An 8,931-nucleotide genomic window follows, 5' to 3' on the forward strand; every position below is an offset into this window, starting at 1 on the left:
GGAGAAAGGGGGGTGGGAGGTGAGAACACATGAAGATGATTTAAAAAAAAATCAAAATGGCATCCCTGTGGTTCAGGCACTGGAAGTGGAGCTGGGCGGCCCCTGTGGACAAGGTTTCAGACAGTCCCTGCGTTGCCGAGAACTTGAATCTTGTCTCACCTGGGTCAACCTTGAGGACACCACTGGCCCTTTCCAAAAGAGTATCTGTCAGCAGCTGCCACCTGCAGCCCTGTGGCTCCCAGGTCCCCGGCCCCGGCCCCAGGAGGGCCCACGCATGGGGCAGGGTGGGACCTGCAGGATGCGGGCAGGGCGTCAGGTGAGGGGACGGCATTCAGCCCCCGGTCCTCCCGGCGGGTCCTGCCGGGTCACCCGGGGCTGCCCGCATCCTCCAGCAAGGGCCACAGCCTCTGTCAAGAGGGACTTCCCTCCGGCTGTGGGAGCACTTCGGCCCCCCACACATGTGTTCTTCATCTGTGCAAGCCCATTTATCTTTGAGAAACGATGAACAGTAGTAATCAGGCAGGTTATGCAGTGTAACCAAGAGCCCCAAATATCAAAGGCTTAAAACAAAAAGGATGTCTTTCTGATCACGCTTCTGCAGGCCCTCCCTGCTCTCCGGGGAGCCCTCCTGCACCTGTGGCCAGCACCCCAGTGTGTCGCGGTATCCGCGTGCTGGTCAGCCTGGTTGTGTAACTGACAAATCAGTGACTTAACCCAGATCTCAGTGCATGGTTCTGACAGCCCCTGTGGGCAGGAGGTGGCCCAGCTGAGCTGAGCTCTCAGCTTCAGGTGCCCCAGGACCCTGGGGTGGGGTCAGCCGGCTGGGTCTCCTCTGAGGCTCGGCCAGGAAGCGTCCATCCCACACTGTCTTGTGGCCACCGGCATTTAGACTGAGGCCTCCATTTCCTGCTGGCTGTCAGATGCAGGCCACCGCCAGCACCTCCCCCTGGACAGTCCCTGAACCAGCAGGGACAGAGTCACTGGGCAAGGTGGGTGTTGCAAGCTCAAGTGTCACCTTTGTGGACGTGACCTCCCACCAGGTCTGCCCTGTGCAGCTGGTGAAAACGTCCAGGGAGAGGGAACCTCACGAGGGCAGGAAGCTCAGGAGGTGGGGGGAGGGCGTCCTGGGGACTGTTGGCCAGGAAGCAGCCCCACCACGTTAAATGGCCCCAGGACTCTGCTGGTGGGGGAGAGAGCAGGGGCTGGAAAGGGAGCCATCTGCGGGTGGCTTCTGCTCCAGACAGTCCTGGCTGCTGTATCTTTTTTCAAAAGATCACGTTTTCTAATTGTCCTAACATTTGAGTTTAAAGATATCTTATTAGTTCTAATGTTAGTCTGCAGACTTTAAATTTTCTGGGTAGATTTCACGTAACCTACAATTATAGTTTTGCTACTTTCTTTCAAGCTTTTTTGTTTGTTTGTTTGCTTGTTATTTTGATCTGTTTTTGTTTTTGATTCTTAGATCTTATGATCCAGTAATTGACAAATTTGTGCTGAGAGGATAGCTTCATTTCAGTCCTTCTAATGAGTTGGTAAAAGCACCCTTACCAACCACACGTCTCCAGTAGCTCTACGGCTGTGTTTTGAATACCTGCTTGAGACGTGAACCTGGATTATAACTTAGTCTGCCTTTGCAAAGACTTCACAAGCAACAGGGAATGATACTCAGTATCTTGTAGTAACCTAGAATGAAAAAGAATATGAAAGAAATATACGTACGTATATGTCTGACTGAAACATTAGGCTGTGCACCAGAAATTGATACACCATTGTAAACTGACTATACTTTAATTCAAAAAAAAGAGAGAAAAAAGAAAGAAAGAGAAAAAGAATTCACCAGCAAAGATTCCTGACGTATCTTGACACCCAGATTTAAAAAGCACGGTTTTAAAGATCATCTGTACTTTGAGAAGTGCTAAATATTCTTTATTTGATGTTGTACATAAACCAGAGTAAAATGCCTTTCATTAAGCAGAAGGCAATATTTTAGATACCAAGAATTTTGATTAAGCTGGCATAGTCAAGACCAAAAAGATAAAGTGGACATTGTCAGTTTCTTAACAGGCTGATGAGCACAACTTGAAACACAGGTGAATCCTGCCCTGTCTATGAGACAGGGGAGGGGTCTTCTCAGAATTTAAGTATATTGATACAACCAGTTATAGAAATCTAAATATAAAACCAATCTCCTATGGATTTATCAGTAATTCCTCTAAATATAAGTGGATTGAACTCCACAGTGAAAAAAGGCAGCCAAAAAAGTGGAAACAACCCAAATGTCTACCAGCTGATGAATGGACTAGCAAAATGTGTACCCAGACAATGGCGTTGCATTCAGCCATAAAAAGAAATGGAAGTACCAGCACATGCTGCAGCGTGCATGAACCTTGAAAACATTATGCTGAACGAAAGCAGACACAAAAAAGCTGCGTATTGTATGATTCAACATGTGTGAAATGTCTAGTATAGGCAGTTTCACAGAGATTAATCTGCAAAGTGGATTAATGCTTGTCTGGGTCTGAAGGGAGGGGGAGTTAAGTGCCTGCTGTGTGTAGGTGTAGGACTTCTTTTTGGGGTGATGAAAACGGTCTAGAATCATATGTGGTAATGGTTGCATGACGGTTATACTGGAAGCCACTGATTTGTCTACCTTAAAATGACTGAATTTTATGTTACATCACTTTAACCTCAATGAAAAAATATTTTGTTAGATTTTATCAAATATTTTTTCTGATATTTATTGTGATCATTCAATGAAAAAATTCCCTTGATTATACGTGTGTGATAAATGTTAATACATTTAAGTCATCCTTACATTCCTGAAATAAACCAAATTTGGTGTAATTATTATTTTGTGCATTTTATTGGATTTGGCTTGATAATATCTTATTTGATAATTTTGTACTTCTGTTTCTAAATATAATTAATCTATATTTAAAATTTTTTCCTGTAACATGATCTGCGTTGGCTCTCTCAATATTACCTGGGTAGCTTCCATACTTCATAATTATCTGAAACACTGTTAGAAGATTTGGATTACCTGGTGTTTAAATATTTGATAGAACTTTTTTAAACCATCTGCATCTGGTTTTTTTGGATGGGGTAGATTTTACACTATGCTTTCATTTCTTTGTGATTATTGGATTTTGTGGATATTTTATTTTTTCTTGAGTGAGTTTTGATACGTTTAATTTTAGCAGAATATCGTATATTTTATTTAAGCTTTGAATTTGTTGGCAAAAATTGGTTAGGATATTTCTTTTCATTTTAAAAGTCTGTTTTATCTGTGATTACATCTCATTGTTCATTCCTAATATTGTTTAGGGAAGCCTTCTTTCCCCGTTTCTTCTTCAGTCTTGCCACATTAGGACTTTCCTCTGTGGCTTTGCTCTCAAATGTCCAAGGTAGGTTCATTTTTTTTCCAGCCTTACACTCAGGTATTCCCAAATCTGACAAGTCGTATCTTTCAGCTAGGAGGAGAATTCCCGGTGCCCTCCCTCTGCACACTGGGCCCCCCTCCCTCTCATGCGTGGAGGCCCCGTAGGGTTCTGGACCTTCCGTGTGCCCTCTCCTCCACTGGCAAGCCCGGTGTTCAGCGGGGCCCCACCACTCCAGCCACAGTCAGCACCGTTCAGCGAGTGCTGTCCCCTGTCAGATGCCCCACTGGGCCCCCACTCGCCCATTCCTCCCCGACCCCCTGCCCTATGATCCTCTTACTCCATCCACCCTCCACAGTCAACCGGGTCTCAGCTCGGCTCGCCCCTCGCGCTCTGCTGCCCCTGCTGGTGGCCCTCTCCCGCGTGTTGTGCACTTTCTGATTGTGAGCTCGTCTTTGCCGGTAGGAATTCGATGGGACTGGATGGGGAGTTTCTCGCTCCCAGTGGTCATATGTTTGCTTCTCTCCCGGGCCCCGTGGGTATGACTGGCATAGGCCCAGGTTGCTTGATGATCTGTCTGCTGCAGGGCTGATGGGGTCTGGACTGGGACACCCGTGAAAATTAAACTCTAAGCTCCAGGGAGGCTCTGAGCCCTGGTCATCAACTCTCCCCAGAGCTGTGTCTGAGCAGGCCAGGAACACAAGCCTCCTTGTTCGTGTTCCTCCAAGGCTCTCGCCCTACGAGTGCCCTGTCTTACGGGCCAGCAAGGGTGTCAAGACTCACTCCCCGAGATGCTGAGGTCTCTTATCTGCAGCGCACAGTGTCACAGGTGACCTGTGCACACCTGGCAAACTCAGTGCTGAGACCAACACCCTCCTGGCTGCTTCTGCTCTCACCCTGCCGGTTCTGGTTTCGCTCACACCCGGACTTCCTCATGCGCTCGGCTCCACGCTGAGAGCTTGCTGCTCCCATTCTCTCTTTGCAAGTTCACCAGCACAGGTAAGGCCAGCAGAAGTCTACTTGTGATTTATTTCTAAGGTCATTTTCTAGTCGTGTTTTCAGAACATTTGCCATTCACTCCCTGTTTTGGTTTTCTAGGAGCTGCTACATCAAAGCACCACAAACCAGGTGGCTCACATCACAGAAGTCTATTGTCCCCCAGTTCCAGAGCCAGAAGTCCAAGATCAAGGTGTCAGTGGGGAGGCTCCTCCTTGAGGCCTGAGGAGAAGCGGCCCCAGCCTCCCCGCTGCGCCAGGGGTTGCTGGAACTTTCGGTGCTCCTTGTCCTTCCTGCACACCAGCACCCCGTCTCTGCCTCCGTCTCCTTGTGGCCCTCCCCTGTACATCTGCCCTGATATCTCTTTTCCTCTTCTTGTAAGGACATCAGTCATTATCAGCGCCCACCCTACCGACCTCATCTTGCTCATCTGCAGAGACCCTACCTCCAAATAAGGTCACATTGTGAGGTACTGGGTGTTGAGACCCCAACATACAAACCGGCAGGGTGGGGGCAATTCAATCCACAACACTGTTATCAAAAACTCAGCAATTGACTTGTAAGTTCCATGTGTCTGCTAAACTGACCAAATGTGACCTGTCTCAAGAGGAACTCTGGGTTGGCCGGGACATCTCCTGCCCAGATATCTGAGGTCACGTCCCCGTGCTCACTAAGAGCGCCTTCTCCAAGAAGCAGGCGGACGTCTGTGTCCGGCGCGCGCCCAGCCACACCACCCTCGTCGGTCTCCCAGGGCCTGGTAGTGCCTCCGTGTTGGAGACCTCCCTGAAGGCAGACGGCGCCCTTTCCCTCATCCTGTGACGGAAACCCTGCGTGTTGCAGGAGTCAGAGCGGTTGTGTGCCTCTTGTCATTCTTTGGGTGACAGACATTGTAGGTGCTCATCCATTTCGGCCTCAACGGGTGATCTTGCTCCCTGGCAGTCCTTGCCATGTGTCCTGCTGGCGGCCCAAGGCCGTCCTTTAGCCTCCCGCCCACAGTCCCCGGGCACTCTGGTCCTGCTCTCACAGGTGGGGAGGTGAGGCTGTGGCCTTACTGACCGACAGACGTGATGCCTGGGGCTGGGCTGGGGCAGACGTGCTGACCCACAGCCGGGCACCAGAATCAGAGGTGCCCTGGGCCCATGGGGGCAGTAGATGCCACGTCCTTGCTGGTCAGGACCAGTGCGAGAGGCACCAACTTGGAGGGGAGTGTTGCTGCCACATGTGGCCGGCACAGATATTTAAGTTGAATTCAGGGCCGTGGACTTGGGGCCCTATTAAGAAGCATCTGTTTACAAATGTTTTTCCGTGGTTCTCTGTGGAGGTGACCTCTCCCAGCCCTAAATTGTCCCCTGGGGCTGTGGCTTTCCCGCCTCCTATGCCCAGACATGTGGCAGGACCAGGCACAGGAGAAGGGAAGCAGGGCCCAGGCTGCCGGCACACACGCAGGCACGCACCCGCACGTGTACACACATGGCACACACATACACATGTGCACGTTTGCATACACGCACATGCTGACGGCATCTGCTCGTCTTGGGCCAGAAGGCGGGACAGAGGTCAGAGAGGCGGGCAGGGGAGCCGGGAGCAGAGCCATGCTGCACAAAGCTGGGACACCTTCGTGCACGACGCGGTCACATCTGGGTCTTGGAACTGCAGCTCTGGTCACAAGTGTGGGGGGCAGGCAGAGCCCGGTGGTCATAACCCCAATGCGAGAAGGCAGTGCTCAGGGGCAGCAGGACAGGGCAAGCGGTGTCGGGGCCAAATAGGAGGCATGTGACAGCAGTGACAAGGCCTGCACAGGGAGGCTGCCGAGAGCAGAGCTGAGGGACGTGCGGGCCTCTGCCCACTTCATCTCTAGCTCAGTCTCTCGTGCCTGTGAAATTCCCTGGCTCCACTCCAGCTACAAAAGGAATTTGTTGATGAAAGGGATCCCAGAAAAAAGCTTTAATTCTGGCCTGGGATGGCTTGCTTCTAGGGACCCCCACGTGTTGGAGTCCGAAGTCAGATTCAGAGCGTGTGGCACACCGCGGCCCCGCCAACCCCTCCCTACCCCACCGCACACCTGCAGCCCCTGAGCAGCTGGCCTCTCCCACTGCTGTTGGCTTTCTCCTGGGTTGCCAGGTGGGGTCCCTGCCCTGTGCTCCCCACCATCTCCGACACCCCTCTGGCAGCCAGGCAGAGAGCCCCAGCGCCTGGCCTGGCAAGCCCACGGTGCCGCCCACCTCCCCAGGCGCTGCCCTCCATTCCAGGCTCCTGTAGGCTTTCGGGTTTACCGCTCCCTTTTCTGGAATACTATCTTCCCAGATCTCTGCAGGGCCACGCCTTCCCCACTAAGACTCAAGGCCTGTCCCCTCCTGCAGGACCCCCCCGAGCCCACCGTCAGCCCCGCCGCTCTCCTCTCTGCAGCCTGCACAGGCCCGGGCCGCCCGCGGTCTCAGGCACACTGGCCCTGGGGCAGGGAATGTGGAAGCGGCAGGCAGGCCCTGACATCCGCCAGGGCGTCAGAGCCACTTGATTCAACCCTGAGCTGGACCAAGGCCCACAGGAGAGACAGCTTTCCCTGGGGGCTCTGCACGCCCTTGGGGACCACTGAGCAAACGGAGAGCGAGTGTCCCACGGCGACAGATGAGAGTGGGAAATCATCCACGTCCACACATTGTTTTATAAATTATGCACAGTTATCTGGACAACGGGTCAGAATAACTGAAAGACAAAGGATCCTTTCTTGTCTACCGAGAGAAAAGTAAAACATTAACTTCTGGCCTTAGAAAAATTCTCGTGTTCCTTCAGAAGCCTGGGCTGCAGGGCCAACACCTCTGGTCTCCTCCTGAAAGGAGACGCACCCTTGGCCTTCCTGGGCTCTGGGCCGTCTTCCGCAGTCGGCGAAGTTAGGGAGGCAGGGCCGCGTTCCCAGGACAGACGCTGGGTGCAAACCTGGGTCCTGCTGAGGAGCGAAGGGATGGGGTCTCTCCAGGCCCCTTCTTTGGGCTGGCGAGGTCTCCAGGGAAGGGGCCTCAGGAGGGGGGTAGCAGAACCTGGCCAGGCAGGGTGGGTGGCTCTGTCCTGGGTCCAAGCCACACTGTGGCTGTGGTGGAGAGAGGGAGGGGCTTCTCTGGGCTTCCTCGTCCGCCCTGGTCCGCAGGCCCGTTCTCTGAAGGCAGTTTGGGGTTTTCATGGCTATGTGCAAAGTTGTGGGGAGTAGGGGGGGCCATCAGGTGGCTGGACTAACCCCCAGGCCCTCTTCTTGAGGCAGGAGCCTGTGCCTGTCCTGACCAGGCAGAGGGCACAGGGGAGAAAGTGGCTTGGGAAGAGCTGGGGCACAGCAGAAACAGCAGGTGCAAAGGCCCGAGACAGAAGGAGCAGGTGGCGGCAGCCTGGCAGTCAGGCAGCGGCACCCAGCAGGATGGGAGGCTGGAGGGTGGTGCAGACTCTCCGGCTGCGGGAGGAGCCTGCATGTCCTCTGCAGTGCAGTGACAAGCCTTCCAGGGTTTGGAGCAGGGGACATGGAGTCTGATTTACGTTCGACCACTCACAGGGATGAAGTGATGCAGGTGGCCCGGCTCTGGGAGGGCTGTGAGGTGGAGGAAGCGGGTGTCAAGGGGCACCTTGGGCCTCAGCACTGGAGACGCCAAGACAGGACCAGAGGAGGTGGAGGAGCTGGTCCGGGCCATGTCAAGGATTCTGTCCCTGGACGACATTAAATGAGAAAACGAGAGGGCTGTGTGGGCAAGACAGGCGCCAGGTATGGAATTCTTGTCTTTTCCGTATGACTTGTCTTGTCTCTGTGTTTAGGAGCGCTCTCCATGCGGTCTCCTGATTGCACACGTATGTCCCATGTCCTCCTTACCCCCTCTAAGTTCTAATTAACCCAGTTGGGAGGTATTTTCACAGGTGAACGCCAAGTGAGAGTTTAAAAGCATTTGTTCTGCAAACAGACACCCAGTCCTCTATCATCCTTCATTGAATCCACCCGCACTCTAACGTTGATTTATGAATTTTAACAACCCACAGATAACAGGGCTGATTTCAGAATCGTCCACCTCGTTCCACCGAACTGCACTAGCAGCACAGGGTCCGCTACTGCTTTTACTGACCAGCACAGCCACATGGCCAACTCCCCGTGGCCATCTGACAGCAGCCCAACTCCCTGGACATTCCAGCTCTTGGATCCCTGTCTCCCAGGGGTGGCCTCCACCCTTCCCCACAAAGGGACCACGTCGCCCTGGGGACCTGGCTAACCTACCCTGGAGAGCCCCCGTGGCCCTTGAGTGCCAGGTCCCCTCTGGACTTCTGGAACTCAGCACGGGTGCTCTCTTCGGGGCTGGGGTGGTGGCCAGACAGACACCCACTTCAGCCACACCTCCCAGGGAACCCCTCCACCAGGCCAGGCCCAGGGACATCCCTTGCTGCTGGCTTCGGGAAGCTGGTTCTGAGGCCACCCAACCTCGCACCCAGGCCAGGCACGTCCCCTCCTCCGTCCCTGGAAGCCAAGCATAAGGCCGAGTTTTCCCAGAGAAACCCTCGGAGGGTCTGCGCAACTGCCTCCCACGATCTTGCG

The sequence above is a fragment of the Camelus bactrianus genome, chromosome 2, assembly GCF_048773025.1.
Source record: "Camelus bactrianus isolate YW-2024 breed Bactrian camel chromosome 2, ASM4877302v1, whole genome shotgun sequence".
In the NCBI taxonomy this organism is placed as follows: Eukaryota; Metazoa; Chordata; class Mammalia; order Artiodactyla; family Camelidae; genus Camelus; species Camelus bactrianus.